Below are 20,712 nucleotides of genomic sequence, written 5' to 3'. Positions count from 1 at the left end.
CATAACTTAACAAACTAATTGTTCGGTGACACTTCCACCTTTTATCATCTTCTTTCTTTGGAATTGGAGTTATTTCATTCTTCTTTGAGCCCGAGAGTATTTCACCTGTCTCATATACCTTGCACAGCAGATGGAAGAGTTTTTTAATGGCTAGCTCTCTCAAGGCTATCAGTAGTTCTAACGGAATGTGGTCTACTACTGGGGCCTTGTTTCGACTTACGTCTTTCAGTGCTCTGTCAAATTCTTCTCGTAGTATGATATCTCCATATCATCTTCATCTACGCCCTTTTCCCTTTCTATATTGCCTTCATCTTCCTTGTATTGAATCGCTACAAACACCTTCCAACTTTCAACTTTCCATTCTTTGCCGCGCGGGATTAGCCGAGCGGTCTGTGGCGGTGCAGTCGTGGACTGTACGGCTGGTCCCGGCGGAGGGTCGAGTCCTCCCTCGGGCATGGTTGTGTGTGTTTGTCCTTAGGATAGTTTAGGTTAAGTAGTATGTAAGCTTAGGAACTGATGACCTTATCAGTTAAGTCCCATAAGATTTCACACACATTTGAACACTTTTTCCATTCTTTGCTTAGTACTGATTCTCCATATGAGCACTGATATACATGAAGGTGCTTCTTTTTTCTCTAAAGTCGTCTTTAATTTTCCTTCAGGCGGTATCTAGCTTTCCCCCAATGATATACTCTTCTACCACCTTACATTTGCTTTCTTATCCATTCCTGCTTAGCCATTTTGCGCTTTCTGTCAATCTCATTTTTTAGCAATTGTATTCCCTTTCCCAGCTCAATTTGCTGCATTTTTATGCTTCCTCCTTTCATCTGTTAAGTTCAATTTTCCCGGGACATTCAAGGATTTCTACTACACCCTGTTTTTTTACCTACTCGAGCCTCTTCTACTGTATTCCTTTCCCACTTTGTAGTCAGTCGTTGCCTAATGCTCCCTCTCAAATTCTCAACAAACCCTGCTTCCTTCAATCTGTCCAGGTCCCATCTCCTTAATTTCCTACATTCTGTAATTTCTCCAGTTACAGTCTACAGTATATAACCAATAAATTGTGGTGAGAGTCGACAACTGCCCCTACAATTATAGGCTGATTCCGAATTCTCTGTCTTACCATTATGTAATCGATGTGAAACCCTCCTGTGTCTCCAGGTCTCTTCTACTCGTACAATCTTCTTTCATGATTCTTAAACCAAGTGTCAGCGTGATTAAATTGTGCTGTGTGCAAAATTCTGCCACGCGGCTTCCTCTTTCATTCCTTTCCCTAAGTCCATATTCACCTGCTATGTTAGCTTTCCTTCCTTTTCCTACTATCAAATTCCAGTTCCCAACCAAAATTAAATTTTTTGTCTCTCGTAGCTATTAAATAATTTCTTTTATCTCATCATAAATATCTTCTACTTCTTCATCATCTGCTGAGCTGGGTGGCATATAAACTTGTACTGCTATGGTGGGAGTGGGCTTAGTGTCTATCTTGGCTATAAAAATTGGTTCACTATGCTGTCCATAGTAGCCTACCTGCATTCTTATTTGCTTATTCATTATTAGATCTATTCGTGCTCTATCCCTATGTGATTTTGTATATATAACCCTGTACTCACCTGACAGAAAGTCTTGTTCCGCCTAGCACCTAACTTCGTTAATTCCCACTGTATCTAACTTCAACCTATCCATTTCCATTTTTAAATTTTCTACAGTATGTACTCGATTAAGGAATAGAACCATTTCACTCTCTGACCCATAGAATGCCAGTTTTGTTTCTCCTGATGACGACACCCTCCTGAGTAGTTTGAGTGGTTCCGCCCGAAGATCCGAAATGGGGATTATTTTACTTGATTCAAATGGCTCTGAGCGCTATGGGACTCAACTTCTGAGGTCATTAGTCCCCTAGAACTTAGAACTAGTTAAACCTAACTAACCTAAGGACATCACACACATCCATGCCCGAGACAGGATTCGAACCTGCGACCGTAGCGGTCTCGCGGTTCCAGACTGCAGCGCCTAGAACCGCACGGCCACTTCGGCCGGCGAGTACTTTACTCCGGAATATTTTAGCCAAGAGGAAGTCGTCATCATTTAACCATACAGTAGAGCTGCACGCCCTCGGGAAAAATAATGGCACTAGTTTCCCCTTGCTTTCAGCTGTTCGCGGTATCAGTACAGCAAGGTCATGTTGATTGAGATTACAAGACCAGATCAATCAATCACCCAGACTGTTGCCCCGGCAACTAATGAAAAGGCTACTGCCCCTTTTCAGGAACCACACATTTTTCTGGCCTCTCAACATATACCTCTTCCCTGTGGTTGCACTTACCGTACAGCTATCTTTAAGGGTGAGGGAAGCAAGTCACGCCAGCACGGCAAGATCCATTGTTCATGGAGGAGGGGAGGGGGGAGGGGGCGGGAAGGATGGGAGGGGGCAAGGTAAAGTAGCGTGATCTGAAGGGTAAATTACTTCTTAAAATAAGAAAAAAACATTCATTTTTGCCCTCTGGTAAGTCGGCATCATATTACCTGTTGACAATTATTCCCGACAACTCATAATGATTGTGACAGCAACTGGAACAAAATGAATGACAAAATAGAAAGCGACAGTAGGGCGAGCGAGGTTCAAATAACAGCACAGTCATTCAGATATTTGCCGATCAGATAGTACTGCAACACAGTATCATGATGCACACTACAAAAATAGTGTTGCAGTAATCTGACATTTGTGCATTTCCATCATACTCACTCGATCTCGCCCTCTCAGATTCCACGTGTTGCGTTATTCAGCAGCCTTCGAGGCTAACTCCGTCGACAGCGAAGTTGCCTTCCCAATTTGGCGTGACGACTTTTTCAATTCCAAACCGGGAAACTTCCTGAAGCGTGGAGTGAGGATTCGCCGCGTCTTGAGAGAGTTATGGATTATGGAGCAGAGCAAAGAAACTGTATTTCGTTTTGCAACAAACAATTACGCGGAAACTGTGTTACCTTAGGGATTTGCTGCTCATCTCATATGATCTGAGGATGTTTAATGGCGGCCGAAACTGGTAATTACTGATTAATCTTTTATTATTATTACACAGGGAATAGATAGGTAATTGCACATGTAAGAAAACATCTCAGTAAGTAGACATTTTGCTAGATTGTTACACTAGTCTGTTTCAGAGAGCTGAATAATGCTATGAAGGGTTTCAAAGTACGGTATGTAACGGATAACCCAGTTGATTACAGCGTAAATTTCCTGTCTTCTTGAAATGTACAAGAGGGAAACTGATCCACAGCACTTAAGGCTGAAAACGTCTAGTGGCGTCTTCGTCGTCCTGTCAAGCCTTACGCAGCCATATCCATCATGTCGAGAGATCTCAAGAGCGCCTAATTGTAATTTGTTTGATTCAGGCAATACAGCGTAATTAAAAATAGTTTTATATATCATTCATCACTTTTTGCCATTATATCAGTTTTGTCTCTTTCCGCTGTTTCTCTGCTCTGCCTGAAACGGCATGCATGAATAACCTTTAATTCGTGTAGAAACAATCCATGATATTTCGGGAAAAACCAGTCAGACCTGGCGGAAAAGTCTTAGATTACAGCCCCAAAGTTCTGTAGTTATTTCTGCTGTTTCAGTTGTATTTTGTTACAGTGACAGAGTATATTTATCCAACGAAATAACTACAAGTGTGTGCTGAAAAGTAGTGACTCGGTGTTTTTTACGTGAAAACTCGTAGCGCTTTTGAAATGAAACAAACGTTATTAACTTTCTATATGTTTATTCTTCATTTCTACATAATGCAGCTCTCTGCTGCTGGAGAGCGCCGAATTGTAGCGTGTAGCATGGTGGTGTGCAACGCAACTGTATCGGTATATGAAAAAGAGCGCGTTGTAATCGAGTTTCGAATTCGAAAAATTTCGTCCATCCGATATTTATGGTGACAACCTTTCAGCCATTCTCAACGTGAGTCGCTTGCAACATTTTTTAAGCGCTTTGCACTTTGGAGTAAACGCGCAAGTCTCAGAGGCAACACTGTTGGTAGCAAGCGCGTCAGTCATAAATAAAACTTGACCCCTGTAAGAGTAAAACAAAGCAAGCACAGAGCCAGCGAATCCACAGCGCTTATAAAGTATTCGGTTCATTATTATGGATGGGGTATGGTGGAATGCCAGGCAGTGAAGACGTAGAACAATATTTCCTACTAGCTGCAGTCCCTATGTTGCCCGGGATATTTAATATCTGCCACTGGCACTCAAACTGATTGGCCATTGTTGACTCTCATAGCGAATGAAAGCAGCATAGGAAGCTGCTACCGCTTTAAATCGAAGTGTATACTTCAATCACTGTGTATCAACGGAGTACGGCATACGCCGTGATGATGTCGGTTTCTGTTACTTTCGGCTGCAGGTTCTTCACGACCAGCCTTGGTCCGTTGCATATGTAACAGCAGCAACAAGTCGATAAATAAGAGTTTGCAATCACGTTTCTGTCGAGTTCTCGAGGTTTTTGCTCGTCCCATGATCGTGACATCTGATGGCACTATCTCCGAGACGGATAGTACGATTTATTCTCGCGATAGGAGTTTTGGTCAGTGCAACACGACATATTGCGTTTGTTAGGTAATTAATTTCCATTAACTTTCTGCATTCTCTCTTCCGAATATGTAAATCTGAATCAGCCAAGAAATTGGAGGTATATCGGTGAATGACTGGTAACAGCGCTTCTGCTTTACACATATACATTAAAAAATATATAACCTGAGTCCGCCCAGATGTTCATTAAAGGATCGTATAGAAATTTGAAGTAAATCGGTTGAGAATTTTTAGAGATTTTTGGTAATAACCTTCCCCTTTACATATTATATACATAAACACTGATAAGCCAGAACATTATGACCACCGACCTACTACTGATATAAACCCGTCCAGCCGACAGCAGCGTCACCTCCACTAGTAGTGAACCCTAGTCAAACACAGCACGGTGCACGTAGCATCAGTGAGGGTGCTGTTCATGTAAAAAAAAAAAAAAAATGCGCGCGATCTACCTGAGTTTGATAGAGGCCAGATTTTGATGGCCCGGAGGCTCGGCACGAACATTTCGGAAACTGCACAACTTGTCCGGTATTCGAGGAGTGCTGTAGTGAGTGTACTCAGCACGTGGTGAAACCATGTCTAGACGTCGTGAGGCTGGGGCTTCATAGGCTGGGCAGACTGGTAAGACAGGACAGGCGGCGAAATGTGGCGGAACTAACATCAGAACTTTAATGCTGGGCAGAGTACAGGTCTGTCTGAGCACACAGTGCACCCAACACACCTAACAATGGGTCTCTGCAGCCGACGACCCATGCATGTGTCAATGTTAACACAACGACATCGGCAACTACGACTGAAATGGGCACGTTACCGTCATCACTGGACGTTAGCGCTGTGGCAGACGTTGCATGGTGTAATGAACCCAGATACCTTCTTTATTATCCGATGGGAACCTGTGAATCTGTCGTCTTCCATGGGAACAGCTTCTTGACACCTGACTGCTGGTCGAAGGCAAGCTGGCGGCGGCTCCATTATGGTCTGGGAAACATGGGTTCAGTGGAGCTTGTGCAAGCCGCCGTGACGATCAAGGAATATAGTACACTGGTTGCAGACCACGTACACCCTTTCATGACAATCATGTTTCCCGACGGCAGTGGCATTTTTCCACAAGATAATGCGCCATGTCAGAAGGCCAGGAGTGTGGTCTAGTGGTTCGAGGAACACAGTGGCGAATTCCAAGTGGTTGTGACTGAACGTGACCTAAGAGATCTTCGCCTTCCTTCCAGGAATTTACGGGCGTTAGATGACTTGTGTGTGCAGATGTGGTGCCAACTACGTCTAGCGACCTACCAAGGCGTCACTGCTTCCATGCCACGACGCGTCGCCGATGTTATCCGTACCAAAGGTGGACATGCCGGCTATTAGGCAGGTAGTCACAATGTTCTGGCTAATCAGTGTATGTTTCAAGGCAGATTACGAAATCTTATGTAGATAGTAATTTTCCTCTTGTCTAGAAGGTAAAGTGTGCAAGATTCCATCAATATAGGAATAAACCTGAAGATTTGTATGAATTTTCTGGTACCGAGCGCCGCGGGTTCGAATCCGCACCAGACGGCATGGACCTCGATTACCACTAGAGGTCTCTGCAGCCGTCGCGCCGTAGCCGTGGCTGCGCCCACTCCTGGCCCGCGTATAATGTGAGGTCACCACTGTGGAGCACGTGGTGTCAGACGTACCCCTACCATGTAGTTAAGCGCCTGTCTCTTACTCAGCGAGTCAGTCTGATATTCGCGTGAGTCTCTGACATCTCGCCTACAGACATCGTGTTTGCTTTGCTTGTTCCCGTGTCCGAGTGGACGTTGTTGATTTCTGGAGGTTTTCGCTTGTGACCCCGTTGCTTCCTGCGTGTTGTTGTTCTTAGTGTCTGCTCGGTCATCCGTCGTTGTTCGTGTCCGTCCTTTCCCTTCTGTCCGTTTTGTTTGTTCGCGGGCCGCCGCGCTTTTGTTCTCGGCCAACCCCGCGACCGTTGCGGTCGCGGTTACAACAAATTTCAAACAAGCGGGCACTGTGTATATAGATGAGAATACTGACATGAAATGAGGGGTTCTCATGATTTGTCAGGCTGGAAACCCTCGTCTTGGTTGAGCAGGTTGTCTCCTAATTATACTTCCATTGCTTCCTCGACCACTGAGTGCCAATAGAAAGATAGTGTGGCCAGTATTTAACTTTCATGTAAGTCATGTAATGGCCAGTGGAAATGGCTTGCTGTAGTAGGCGAGAGTATCGCTGGTGTTCATTGCAACGTTCTTTCATAGCGCGTATTGTTTCTCCTATATACCGTTTACCACACTCACAAAGGCGGGTGTATACGAAATTGACTGTGAGTTCATTGAATAACAGAAATACTTCCGCATACTACATCCCTAGAAGTCTGCAGTGGATGCACTCCCGGAAAATGATGGAATATTGGATCCGTCGAGAAAACGTCACGAAACAAATCAGTTACGTTGATTGGCCATCCAAATCACTCGATCTTTTGTTCTGGATTACCCTACAGTTTCTCCCTCTGCTGTTGCCTCTAGTATCATGGATGTGTCGACACATGTTCTGCCATCCTGTCCCTTTATTTTGTCAGTGTTTTCCAAATGTTCGTTTCTTCGTCGATTCTGCGGAGAATTTCCCTATCCTTTATCTTATCAATCCATCTAATTTCCAAACTTCTCTCTACCACCATATCTCAAGCGCTTCGATTCTCTTCTGTTTCCCACTGTTTATGATGCACTACCATACAGTTCTGTGCTCCAAACGTACATTCTTAGTAAGTTGTTAAAGGTATGTTTGATACTAGTAGAATTCTCTTGGCCAGAAACGCCCTTTTTGGCTGTGCTAGTCTGTTTTTATGCCCTCTTTGCTTCGTTCGTCAAGAATGATCAATAGTTATTTTGCTTCCAAGGTAGCAGACAGAATTCCTTAACTTCGTCTACGCCGTGATTACCAATTATGATATTAAGTTTTTTTTTGTTCTAATTTCTACTGCTTCTCATTACTTTGTCTTTCTTCAGTTTGCTCTCAATCCATGTTCCGTACTCATTAGACCGTTCACTCCATTCAACACATCGTGTAATTCTCCTACATTTTCACTGAGGATAGCAATGTCATCAGCGAATCTTATCATTCATATATCTCACCCTGAATTTTAAACCTACTCTTGCGCCTTTCTTTCGTTTCCGTCATTGCTTCGTCCATGTATACACTGAATTGTGGAGGATAAAGCCTGTATCCTTGTCTTTCAACCTTTTTAATCACAGCACTCCTTTCTTGGACTTCCAATCTCATTGCTTGCTCTTGATTTTTCTGCATATTGTGTATTACTCGTCTCTCTCTAGTTTACTCCTTTTTTCCTCAGAATTTCCGACATCCTGCACCATTTTGCACTGTCGAACGCTTTTTCTAGGTCGACGGATCCTACGATCGTGCCTTCATTTCTCTTCAGTTTTGCTTTCAATGTCAAGTACAACGTCAAAACTGCTTCTCTGGTGCCTCTACCATTCGTAATACCGTACTGGTCGTCCTGTAACCAATGTTTAAGTTTCTTTTCAATTATTATTTATATTATTATTCTCGGCAGCTTGGATGAATGAGCTGTTAAGCTGATTCGCAATAGTTCTCTAAATTACTTCCTCTCGATCTGAATCCGTCACAAAATGTCTGTGATTATTTATAACAGAGACTGAAATGTAGCACTCAAGATCTCTGGTGTTTGGTGGTAGCTCTGATGGATCAGCTTGAAATATTGTACCTGTAGGAACTTGTAGACTCTCTTGCGCGTCGAAATTAGATTATCAACTATAGAGGCGGTGTCAGAACAGTATTAGCGTGACCTCCCCTGAAAATGACTATTTTCCTCCGGTGCTGTAGTCTGAAATAGTTTTGAAAGTATTTCTAACAGTACGCTCACATTCTCTCACAGCACTGTTTGCATAGTTGTCAGGACAAGCAGCAACCTTTGCGTAGCCTGCAGGAAAGAGCAGCCAGCCAGCCAGCCCGCTGCACAGAACAGCCGATCTCTTGCGGTGCTCCATTCCCCCGGCGTAACTCTGATGAAAGGAACAATCGATGCGGCAGCTACAGTTCCCAGTAGAGGAGGTACTAATTAATTAAAACTTGCACACAAAAGAGAGCTTTTTGTGAATCACTTCAACAAGCAATTTGCAGCCTCTGAAAAGATTAATCGCCTATTCTACCGCAAAATGGTGGCTTTATTTCCGAAACGAGAGCTGTGGTTCTGCGGTTAAGGCAGTGGGCTCACGTTACTGAGGAGCAGGGTTCGGATCTCCACTACGTCGTTCACATTTAGGCTCTCCGTTGTTTTCCTAAACAGATTAAGAGAAACGCCTCTACTTTTAATTTGGAAAGGACAGGGTTGAGTTCCTTCCACTTTCTAGCCAATCATATCCGAGCTCATTTTCCTTCGGCTTCAGTGGTTCCCAATATGGTGATAATTCCACCTGGGGGGGGGGGGGGGGGGAATTGAAATTTTATGTGTTTCGGTCACGGGATTAAGTTATTTTTGAAAGGTAACTATTTCCTAACACTGTAGTATTGATCACTTAAGTTCCCAATAATTACTTTCTTATACTAGCATTAACGAGTTAGACAATGTTGTGGAGTTTATAACTTGTAAAACGAATGTCAATCAACTAAACAGATACCATGCCTCTATGACAGTAATTTCGGGATGTATACAGGGTTATTCAGAAATCCACCGACAAGCTTTCAGAGCTGGTAGTATGGACCAAAGCAAGAAAGAAAAGGTCCAGGTAAAATTGGATCCAAAATTCATGGCTTAGAAGCTTTCAGCAGTTATTCTGTAGAAGAGCTGTGTTTCACAGTAGCGAAGATGAAGAGGTGCTCATAGCTCTTTACGTATTCCGTTTTTAAACTCTTTTTTGCTGGTAAAAGTTACCCCGTTTTGGTCCATACTACCAACTCCGGAAGTTTGTCGGTGGAGTTATGGTTCACCCTGTATCACATATTCTTAGATATCTCATGAAAATTCCTCCTCCAGGTTGCAGATAGTTCCCACAGAAAACCAGAAACTATTCCATTATTCACTTCACAAAAACGTACGAACTAACTGACAGCACAACACGACATTATCTCCGTAATGTCTGCAACACTGCTGCAAGAGCTACACTGCATTACCGGATTCCTGATACTCACGGTACACTAGTGTCCGTATTATTATTAATGGCACTGGTCAGACGCAGAGCATTGTCAGTCTGAACTCTTCCACTTTCTGCCATTCCAGAACTAAGGAGTTCAGCGATCAAGTCATTCACAAACAGTCGGCCTAAGTACAGCGCACACAGTTTAATTTGGTTCTTTCTAAATATGGGTTCAGGGTATGGGTGATGTATGTGTCACTACGGAGGGGAATGATGAAGAGGAAGCATGTTTTGTAACTAGTCTACCCTGATTGCAGATAGTTAGCTTCATTTTCTGATGAAGAGTTGTAAATACCGAGCACTCACTACGCACTGACGAGGAATCCCTTCAGTGCGAGGTCTCAAAAGGCCAATGATGTTTACGGTATTGAAGGCCCCACGTATTGTCTACCAAGCAATAACAATACTGGCTGCTAATAGCAAAATTGGGCGGGCGTGGAGATATTACGTGGTGAGCACAGCGTGAGGCTGCGGAGCATCGTTGAAGGCTTAAGTCAAGGAGTAACTCACAGCAGTGCTACAGTACTAGTGGTGTTGATACATTCCCGGGTTCGATTCCCGGCGGGGTCAGGGATTTTCTCTGCCTCGTGATGACTGGGTGTTGTGTGATGTCCTTAGGTTAGTTAGGTTTAAGTAGTTCTAAGTTCTAGGGGACTGATGACCATAGATGTTAAGTCCCATAGTGCTCCGAGCCATTTTGTTGATACAAAGCAGAGCAATGACAACGAGAACAAACCAAACATCGCATATACCTACAAAAACAGCTGCCAAGGCAACATTTCGTCAAAACGAAACCAAGGATTTTCGCAGACTGAGAGTGAAGTGACAGGCGCAATATTAGAGTTTCTGCAAAATGAATCAGTGGAATGCGTGGTCTCGTATACGTTCAACAGTGCTGGTAATGTACGTGAGGAGTTTAATGATGACGATAAGTGCTTAACAATTGAAAGTGATTTTGAAAAAGGTGTTGAGCAATGTAGTTCATCATCCTCGTCGAAGAGGGAATTACAGACCCCATCTCCAGTGAAACGTACTAACGGACAATGGTTGTTAATGAGCAGGTACTAAACACAACTATGTGCATGGGAGACTATCCGCAGCAAAGTAAAAAAATGTAATTAGGAGCAGAATTCGAATAAGTCCGCAGAAATACGACCGTATAATGCAGAGTTATTCAAGGGAGGACAAGGCGCACTTGTTACACTTGTTCGTGTGTTTCAAGGAAGTTCGATACAATTTACAGGACGTGCATAATGGTGACCTACTACGTTATGCAAATCAAATTGCGTACGATATACACTAAAGAGCAAAAGGTACTGGTACACCTGTCTAAAATCGTGTAGGGCCCCGCGAGCACGCGGAAGTGCCGCAGCCTGACGTGGCATGGACTCGACTAACGTTTGAAGTGGTGCTGTAGGGAACTGACACCATTAATTCTGCAGGGCTGTCCATAAATCCTTAACAGTACGAGGGGGAGGAGATCTCTTCTGAACGGCGCGTTGCAAGACATCTCAGGTATGCTCAATAATGTTCATGTCTGGGGAGTTTGGTGGCCAGTGAAAGCGTTTAAACTCAGAAGACTGTTCCTCGAGCCACTCTGTAGCAATTCTGGACGTGTGACGTGTCACATCGTCCTGCTGGAATTGCCAAAGTCCATTGGATTGCACAATTGACATGAATGGATGCAGCTGACCAGAAAGTATGCGCATGTACGTGTCACCTGTCTCGTCGTATTAGGAGTCCCATATCACTCAAACTGCACACGCCCTACACCATTACAGAGCCTCCATCAGCTTGAACAGTCCCCTGCTGACATGCAGGGTTCATGGGTTCATGAGGTTGTCTACATAACCGTACACGTCCATCCGCTCGATACAATTTGAAACGAGACTCGTCCGACCAGGCAACATGTTTCCAGTCATCAACAGTCCAGTGTCAGTGTTGACGGGCCCAGGCGAGGCGTGCCGGCCGCTGTGGCCGAGCAGTTCTAGGCGCTTCAGTCCGGAACCGAGCTGTCGCTACGGTCGCAGGTTCGAATCCTGCCTCGGGCATGGATGCGTGTGATATCCTTAGGTTGGTTAGGTTTTAGTAGTACTAAGTCTAGGGGACTGATGTTGAGTCCCATAGTGCTTAGAGTCACATGAACCATTTGAACCAGGCGAGGCGTAAAGCTTTGTGTCGTGCAGTCATCAAGGGTACACGAATGGGCCTTCGGCTCCGAAAGCCCGTATTGATGATGTTTCGTTGAATGGTTGGCACGGTAACACTTGTTGGTGGCCCAGCATTGAAATCTGCAGCAATTTACGGAACGGTTGCACTTCCGTCACGTTGAATGATTTTCTTCAGTTGTGGTTGGTCCCGTTCTTGCAGGATCTTTTTCCGGCCGCAGCGATGTCGGAGATTTGATGTGTTAAATGGTTCAAATGGCTCTGAGCACTATGGGACTTAACAGCTGTGGTCATCAGTCCCCTAGAACTTAGAACTACTTAAACCTAACTAACCTAAGGAGATCACACACATCCATGCCCGAGGCAGGATTCGAACCTGCGACCGTAGCAGTCGCGCGGTCCCGGACTGCGCGCCTAGAACCGCGAGACCACCGCGGCCGGCTTGATGTGTTACTGGATTCCTGATATTCAAGGTACACTCGTGAAATGGTCGTACGGGAAGATCCCCACTTCACCGCTACCTCGGAGAGGCTGTGTCCCATCATTCGTGCACCGACTATAACATCACGTTCAAACGCACTTAAATCTTGGTAACTTGCCATTGTACCAGCAGTAACCGATTTAACAACTGCACGAGACAGTTGTTGTCTTATATAGGCGTTGCTGCCCGCAGCGCCGTATATTGCTTGTTTACATATCTCGGTATTTGAATATGCATGCCTATACCAGTTTCTTTGGCGCTTCATTGCGTATTATAGCAATTTCACGGGAAGCAGTGGGTGGTTGCACAGTTTAAAGCTATGTTACAGAGCTGGAAGACGTAATATAACGAGTTGTCAAACAAAACGTCAACTTGACGATGCACTGCAAACTGCGGAATCGCCCCGTAAATTTGTAAATGAGATAAACGAACTTATCCCAACGTTCAGTAAGGAATTTGTTTTCAACTCCGGCCCATCGGAATTTGGAGAGGAATTGCATTTGAAAGAAACTCTGGAAATTATAGGCACCAAGACAGTTGTATCAAGATCATCTAACGTAAAAGGCTTAACGCATTCCTGTACCATTACACCGACTGTTAATCTGAATGGTAAATTAGTTGGAAAGTTATTTATTGTGCTGCGAGAAGTTGAAAGTGCTCTCGCCCCTTACAATTTACTCTCGTGTGCGCGATCTTGGAAGCGCAATTGTGACTATTTACATTACAGCAAGCAAGTGTGGAAAAATGGGAGTATCTGAGAATACCGATATGGTAAGAGTACTGCTTTTGGCCAATAGCCGGTCAAAATAGCTTGGTTTTGCTTGTCTCCTGGTCTGCGTATAAAAGTTGTACCCCTTTAGAGCAACCTATCCTTCCGAAAAGTGTGCGACATTATAATTCATACCACTTGGAACCAGTACACAAATTCAACTTCTGAAGGTTTGCTTTTCCCGTACCTATAAAACATATCGCATTATCTGCAGCTACGCCTTGAACGATTGCTCCACGACAAACTGTTTCGCAGTCGGTTGCATGTAGTCATATTCATCAGTTCTCATCACCCCGTTATAGCAATATGATTCTATATGCATTCTTTAAAAGTGGATACCTATCTAAACGTCCTGCACGCTTTGTATCTCCCAAGGAGTTCGCCTTCGAACATGATGGTGCGAATCTTTGTGATCACTATGGCGCGCCATTTTTCATTCGGTGTTTATAGTAGAAGCTAATTGTTTGTTGTGAACGTTCCTCTAATTGTGACGATGTCTATTTTGTGGAAGTGAAATACATACACACCATAGAAAGTTGATCTCTGACCCTCCCGGGTGCTCAATTTTTATCTCCCTCCTGATGCGCATGGTGAGTCGTTAAGCAGCTGACATTTTTCCTGTGATAATCGTTAACACAACTCTTTCAAATGAGTCTTACTATAGACTGAACTTGCGACCTCGCACTCTAGGGGTTCCTTGTGAGAATTACTTCGTCGTTAAAAAAAAAAAAAAAAAAAAAAAAAAAAACAGAAATAAGCAGTGCCAATTGTCTCATGGACTCATTAGTTCATTTTTTAATATATTTCGCTCCAAAACTAAAATCTTTTATCATTTTAAAAATAAAATTGTTTAAATTTCTCTTTGCTTCTTAAGTTTAATTACGAGCTAATGTTGATGGTATCGGAGGTAGGGGAGGGGCGTGACACTAATAATATCTGATTTCATCATGGTAAAAACTGGTGTTTGTGTTGTCCTAATCATTTCACCTCATCTTCATCACAAAGCCGCTCAAATTGTAGCAGCGGCGTCAGATAGCGAGGCTTGGATCAGCTGCCGGACACCATTTCGTTTCAAATTCAATTTACAAAAATTTCTGTTTTTCTTAATGGCCGGCCCGCTGTAGCCTGCCATGATGCAACATCTGCGCCCTGACGAGAGTGCCTCTCAGAGTGTGTTTCTGTAACGCTGATAATTTTGGATTTTGAGTGGTTAACACAGATGCTACAAGGCCAGTTACGAAGACAGTCAGAGGGGATTATATTAAAATATATTATAACCATGGCTAACAGTAAATATTAGTGGAAATTACATTCGCTCACTTCTAATCACACTCCCCTGCCCCGACAAAAACCTAGACACTGAAAATATGGGTACAGCCTTTGACTTAAAATGGACAGTTAAAGTACATAAGCTGATGAGCTGATAACGTGCAGGACGACTACTGGAACGTCGACTACTTCAACGCAACCCAACAGCGATTTTGGTAGTGTGATTTCTACAAGTCCCGTGTAAGTTTTCGTATGTATGTGCCACAGGATGTCTTCGTGATTTACGTAAATTACAGGCTACTGAATTATTCTCCCGATTTGGTTGTCTATGAACAATGCTAAGCTCTCGAACTGAACTAATCAATTGTTCCGTTGTAAATTACAACCCAATATCTTATTTAGTAAAAGTTGGTTCTTATGCAACGTAACAAATTTTCGACCACTATATAAAACTCCTTGAAACCATCCGTCACATTCCATTTCGATCTTTTTTCTCGTATCTAGTATATCAGCTTTCTTCGTGTTAGTCAAGTTTTAGTATTTGGTTTTCCACTTATCCAGTGCTTTACTACCGTGTGCTCGAATTCAGAACTACCTTTTACTGGCAGATCACATAACGGGTGTTGTCAATATTTCGATGAAGTAATCCTGCAAAGCCTGATATCAGTCCACCGCTCTATTTTTGGATAAAATTTGGTGTACGCACCGTGTACGAGGGCGTCCTGTAAAATAGCCTCTGAATTTTTTTGTGAAAAGTGTTAAGGCTCTTCATTTGTTTCTTAACATATGTAGTCAGCCTGGTAATGACCACATTTCTCTCAACGAGAGACCAGTTTGTTCGTACCGTCGGCACTATAGATCGTTTGACTTTGTTGACGGAGCCGCAATCTCACCTTCGTCATTATTAAACTGAAGTCCTTTGTTCTTTAAGTTTTGAAAGCACACGAAAATCGGATAAGACCAATTCGGGATTGTATGGATGATGGCTGATGTCAGTGAACACATTATCGCAGCGCTCGTGTGTGGCCTGGAATTTTCATGCTGATGGAGAAAGTCCCCCATGTTTCGGACGAACTTTTGTGCTTTCAGAAAGTCGATTACAGCACGCTGTTTCTCGAGCACCAGCATAGCTACGTTACACCACCATATTACAGGCTACAATTCGGAGCCTTCTAGCCTCAGAAGGCTGCAAATACGTAAACATCAAAATTGTTAATAACGTTTGTTTTATTTAAAAATGTGTAAGATTTATCACATAAAAAATTCGGGGGCTTTAGTTTTCAGGACGTCCTCGTAGATAAGCAGGTGAGCTCTCTTCTAGTGATAAAAAGGATCAGTCGCTTCGGATATGGTGTTCAAATGTCCGGACCACACTCTACAAGCGTCGAAAACTGAAGCGACCTCTCGCCGGAGAGGGGCACTGAGCTGCTCTGCGTAGCATAGCGTTGAGAGCACCACTCGCTCCGCCCCGGTACCCGGAAGCAGCCGCCACACCACCGGGCCTTCGGTTTCGACAATCACAATTTGCTGCCCTACCCTCAGGAATTCCCCCGCTCGTGTGTCGACATGGGCGGGACACTGCACGTAGAGCAGTGGTTCTCATCCTGAGGACAATTATCTTATGAGCAAGAGAGCGGGGGGAGTAGTAAAATTATATTATATGAAGGCTCAAACACGAAAGATTGAGTTAGTAGCCCAGATAATAATGGATCTCGTGCGGGAGTCATTTCTGCAAAATGTGATTTACAGTGGCTACTTAGAGTGTTTCATAAGAAACAATGTTATCAGAGAAGAATCTGAAGATTTAATATCAACGATTAAACAGATGACTGGAAAATAAAGTGGAAGAAGCATTTAAATAACGTGAGAAGTTGGAGAACAACAAAACATAATTTAAAGCCAGTGAGTCCTAGGTGTATTGGAAGACCTAGAAAGAGACCTATATCTACAGCTACGCAGATAATCTGCAAACCATTTGTTAGTGTACGGCGCAGGGTACATCGAACGAATGTTGTCGATATTTTTCCTCTTCGAATGGCGTATCGAGCGAGAGGAAAACGACTGTCCATATGCCTCTCTTATCCTATTCTCATGATCCCGTAGGATGTAAGATCCTGGTAGAATAATGGCTGCAAAGTCTTCTTCAAATACTGCTTTTTACATCCAACCAGTAGGCATTTCGTGAGAAATAAGTCGTCCGCCTTTCAAGGATTCCCAGTGAAGTTCCCCGAACAATTCTGTTACATGTCTTTGACGGCTGCTATGACGCTATCAGCGCATGTCTGAATTAGTTCGATGTCTGTTGTCACACGTACCTGATAATGATTCCAAACACTGGTGCAGTACTATAGAAATAATCCCAGCAGCATCTTCTATGCGATTTTCTTTACATATGACCTGTTTAAGGGGCAGTAAAATGAAAACGAGAGCGGAAAAAAGTAAGTTAACTGTTCATTATTTCAAAAGTAATCGCTGTTTACCCTACAGTGAGACAAGACGGTCAATGCCTTTATGGAAAAATGTTTGAGGTTGCCTACGGAACCACGATTGTACACAGGCATGCACTTCTTTGTCGGAAGCAAATCTACAGTCATGACTATCCTTATTCAGGGCTCCATAAATATGGTACTCGCATGAGGAGGCTGGAACTGTATGGAGGACATGTAAGGGCTTCCCAACGGAACCTCTGCAGTGTACTCGAAACAACCCTGGCAGCATGTGGGCAGTCACTATTCGGCAACAGAGTAATGCCATCCATCAACAGTCCTGAGCCATTGGACTTGGTGGCGCTCTTCAATTTTTGCAGTCCCTCATTTATGGAGAGATCTAATCTTTCCCGGCCAATCATTTCCAATTTCTGAAAGGAAGGTGTGAAGCATCTCAGACAGTGGTGTCCGTGAATTAAATGTTTTTGGCACTTGCTAAACGAACCTGGCGACTTCCTGGCGTCAGGGGAGTTACAGTCTTGCCTCCAGTAAACACATGCACCAGCCGCTCTATCCGTATCATACAAGCTTCCAACATGAGAATGCCTGGAGTTTTATGACCATACGACCATTTGCACAAAAAATATTACAGCAGCCTCTCTTAAATGGCTTCCTCCACCCACTTTCCACCAACTGGCCACCTTCACGATGGTCTATCGCCTGACCCAGGTAAAATGTTTCGTGAGTCCCCCCCCCCCCCCCTACTTCTGATCCTAAGCGGGAAGAGGGGAGTTCCACAGCCCGAAGTCCCTCTGCAGGTATGATCCACAGAGGGCTGCTTCCCAGAATCACTCACACAGCCAGCACGCTGGACACAGCATTTATGGCCTGCAATCCATCTTTCTCCCTGTTCTCCGTCGCCTCTGTTACGGCCCACCAGGAGCAAGTGCCCCACAGAATACACACGCAGTTATATGAACATTGTCCCCACAATTACCTCAAGTAAAAAGTCATAAACCAGAGATAAAAAATGTAGCACTGGGGAACACCGAGATCATGACATAAAATATGAATGTTAATCCGACTGACAGCGTTATTAAAGTGAGCGATTGGCGGGCCACCTCTCAAGTTTATTCACTTTCTCTCCATCTGTCTCAATTTCATTTTCTCAGAGCCTTTCTGCTGTATGCAAGGGTCACTGCGACCGCAAGCGATACAGCTACGTATGTACGGTTTCCTGCTTAGCAGACGTAGGCAGCGTAAATACCTAACACACACCGTCTTGAAAAATACCATGGAATACCTCCGAATATCGTGCCCGGTTTAGGGCAGCCGATTATGTCCCATGAATGTTCGATGGGATTCATATCGAGCAATCTGGGTGGCCAAATCACTCGTTCAGACTGTCCAAAATGTTCTTCAAACCAGTCGCGAACAACTGTGGCCTTGTGACATGGCGCACTGTCATCCATAAAAATTCCGTTGTTTTTGGAATATGAAGTCCATGAATGGCTAAAAATGGTCTTAAAGTGACCTAACATAACCATTTACAGTCACTTATCGGTTCATTTCGACCATAGGACTCAGTCCTCTCCATGTAAACACAGTGCACGCCATTATGGAGACATCACAAGCTTGGACAATTTCTTGTTGACAACTAGGGTCCTTGACTTCATGGGGTCTGCGCCACACTCGAACCCTACCGTCAGCTCTTACCAACTTAAATCGGGACTTATCTGACCACACCACAGTTTTCTAGTCGGCTAGGGTCCAACCGATGTAGCCATGATCCCAGGAGAGCCGCTGCAGGCGATGTCGTGCTGTTAGCGAAGACGTTCGCGTCAGTCGTCTGCCAGCGTAGCACATTAACGCCAAATTTCGCCGCGCTGTCCTGACGGGTACGTCCGTCGTATGTACCACACTGATTTCTGCGGTTATTTCACGCAGTTTTGCTTGTCTGTTAGCACTGACAACTCTATGCAAACGCCGTTGCTCTCGGTTGTTAAGTGAAGGCCGTCGGCCACTGCGTTGTCTGTGGTAAGAGGTAAAGCCTGAATAGTGCTATTCTCACCACACTCTTGACACTATGGATTTTGGAATACTGAATTCCCTAATGGTTTCCGAAATGGAATGTCCAATGCGTCTAGCTGCAACTACCATTTCACATTCAATATCTGTCAATTACCGTCGTGCGGCCATAGTCACGTCGGAAACCTTCTGACATTAATCGCCTGAGTAGCAACGAAAGCTCTGCCAATGCACCGTGCTCTTATAGCTTGTGTCCGCAATAGTACAGCCATTTGTATATGTGCATATCGCTAACCCATGACTTTCGTCACCTCAATGTAGTTCCGGTCAGGCTCACAGATGGTGCCAATTATGCTAGAGGGCTCCAGGGTGGTTTTGCACTGCTTGTCAACACTTGTTGTGCGCAGTGAACTATAGCGTGACAATATCCTTCCACTCGTCGGTTATTTAGGGGGCCGCACGGGCCAACAACTATGAGTTGTCTTTGAATTTTCCGCAAGTTGTGTAAAAGTGTCACCGAGAGCCCTACAGTGGTGTACGAGTGTCTGCTTCCTGTACACGGCCTTGCAAGACATCGCCCTTCGAATGAACTAAGATTTAAGGACTCGTAAACCAGATTTTTTAGGATTTTGTTCTGTCTTTAGCGTGGAATTGCGTGTTTTACGACGGTTGCCCAGAAAGTAACGCACCACATTTTTTTTTTTTTTTCAAATATCATGGACTTCAAGGCTGTTAATGAAAGAACATGCTGGATAAGAATAAAAGGAAAGGTTGGACAGGTTTCATGGGGCGGAGTCCATTCAGGCTCTAAATGAGATCTGCGCGGCTACTTGAAGGAGCAGCGGTGGTCCCGTCATGTTAAGCCTGGATTAGCGGCGGGGAGGTCGGTGCGCTCAGCACACGCTGCTGCAGTACCGTCGGCCAATGACGCGCCTTACTGAGGGTGTACCAGCGTTCGGTGGGCAGCTAGTGGTCGCACGAAGACTTACTCTCCAGAGGTGGATACATCGCTGGATCAATGGTCGAATTACGTGAGGACAGAACTGCTCTAAAGCATGCGGATGCGTTGTATATCATAGCTCTGAGCGCATTAGTCGTATTTGTTTAATATACACAGAGAGCCGTACTCAGGTGTTCCCGAGACACTGGCAGGCTACCAAAGCTGCCCCTGACCCGCCCCCCTCCCCTCACCATCCTCCCCCTTAAAACCATCTTCTTCAATTTATTTTTACGTAGATTTTATTAATATTATATATTTGGTAGGTTTAAAAAAATGAAGCTTTACAGAAAAGAATTCTTAAATAAACTACATCTCTGAAAAACACTGCACACAACAATTAAATGTCTCAGTAAGAATATTACAAATTCTATAAATATTCCAAAAAATTAGAAGACACAATACATGTTGTCGTTTACGTTGGACATCTGATGCTTTAATATGTGTCACAGTTGCGTGCCAGCTAAAATAACATCAAAACACCAAATACGTAACTAAGGAATCCTTCCAGTGATCTTACATCAGATATTTGAGCAATGCATCCTATGAGCAGTTGCAGATGACACATTATTTCCACGAAGGTTGATCTTAAGATGAACGGTACAGATGAGCAGTGTAGCAAAACGACTAACAGCATTGGCAATAATATTAATTAGACACAGAAGGCTTATTCTTCAACTCTTTCTTATTTACGCATAAACATCTCTTTTTCTGGCTCTCGCGGCCCTTGCACCTCTCTCCAGTCCACAGTCGGCAGAAATTTTCAAAAATTGTAAGCCTTCGCTCAGACAGCATATTTGCTTCAGCGCTCGCTCGCCGACCTTTGAAAGC

This window comes from Schistocerca piceifrons, chromosome 2 (genome assembly GCF_021461385.2).
Source record: "Schistocerca piceifrons isolate TAMUIC-IGC-003096 chromosome 2, iqSchPice1.1, whole genome shotgun sequence".
Classification (NCBI taxonomy): domain Eukaryota; kingdom Metazoa; phylum Arthropoda; class Insecta; order Orthoptera; family Acrididae; genus Schistocerca; species Schistocerca piceifrons.
This window is presented reverse-complemented; position numbering follows the sequence as displayed.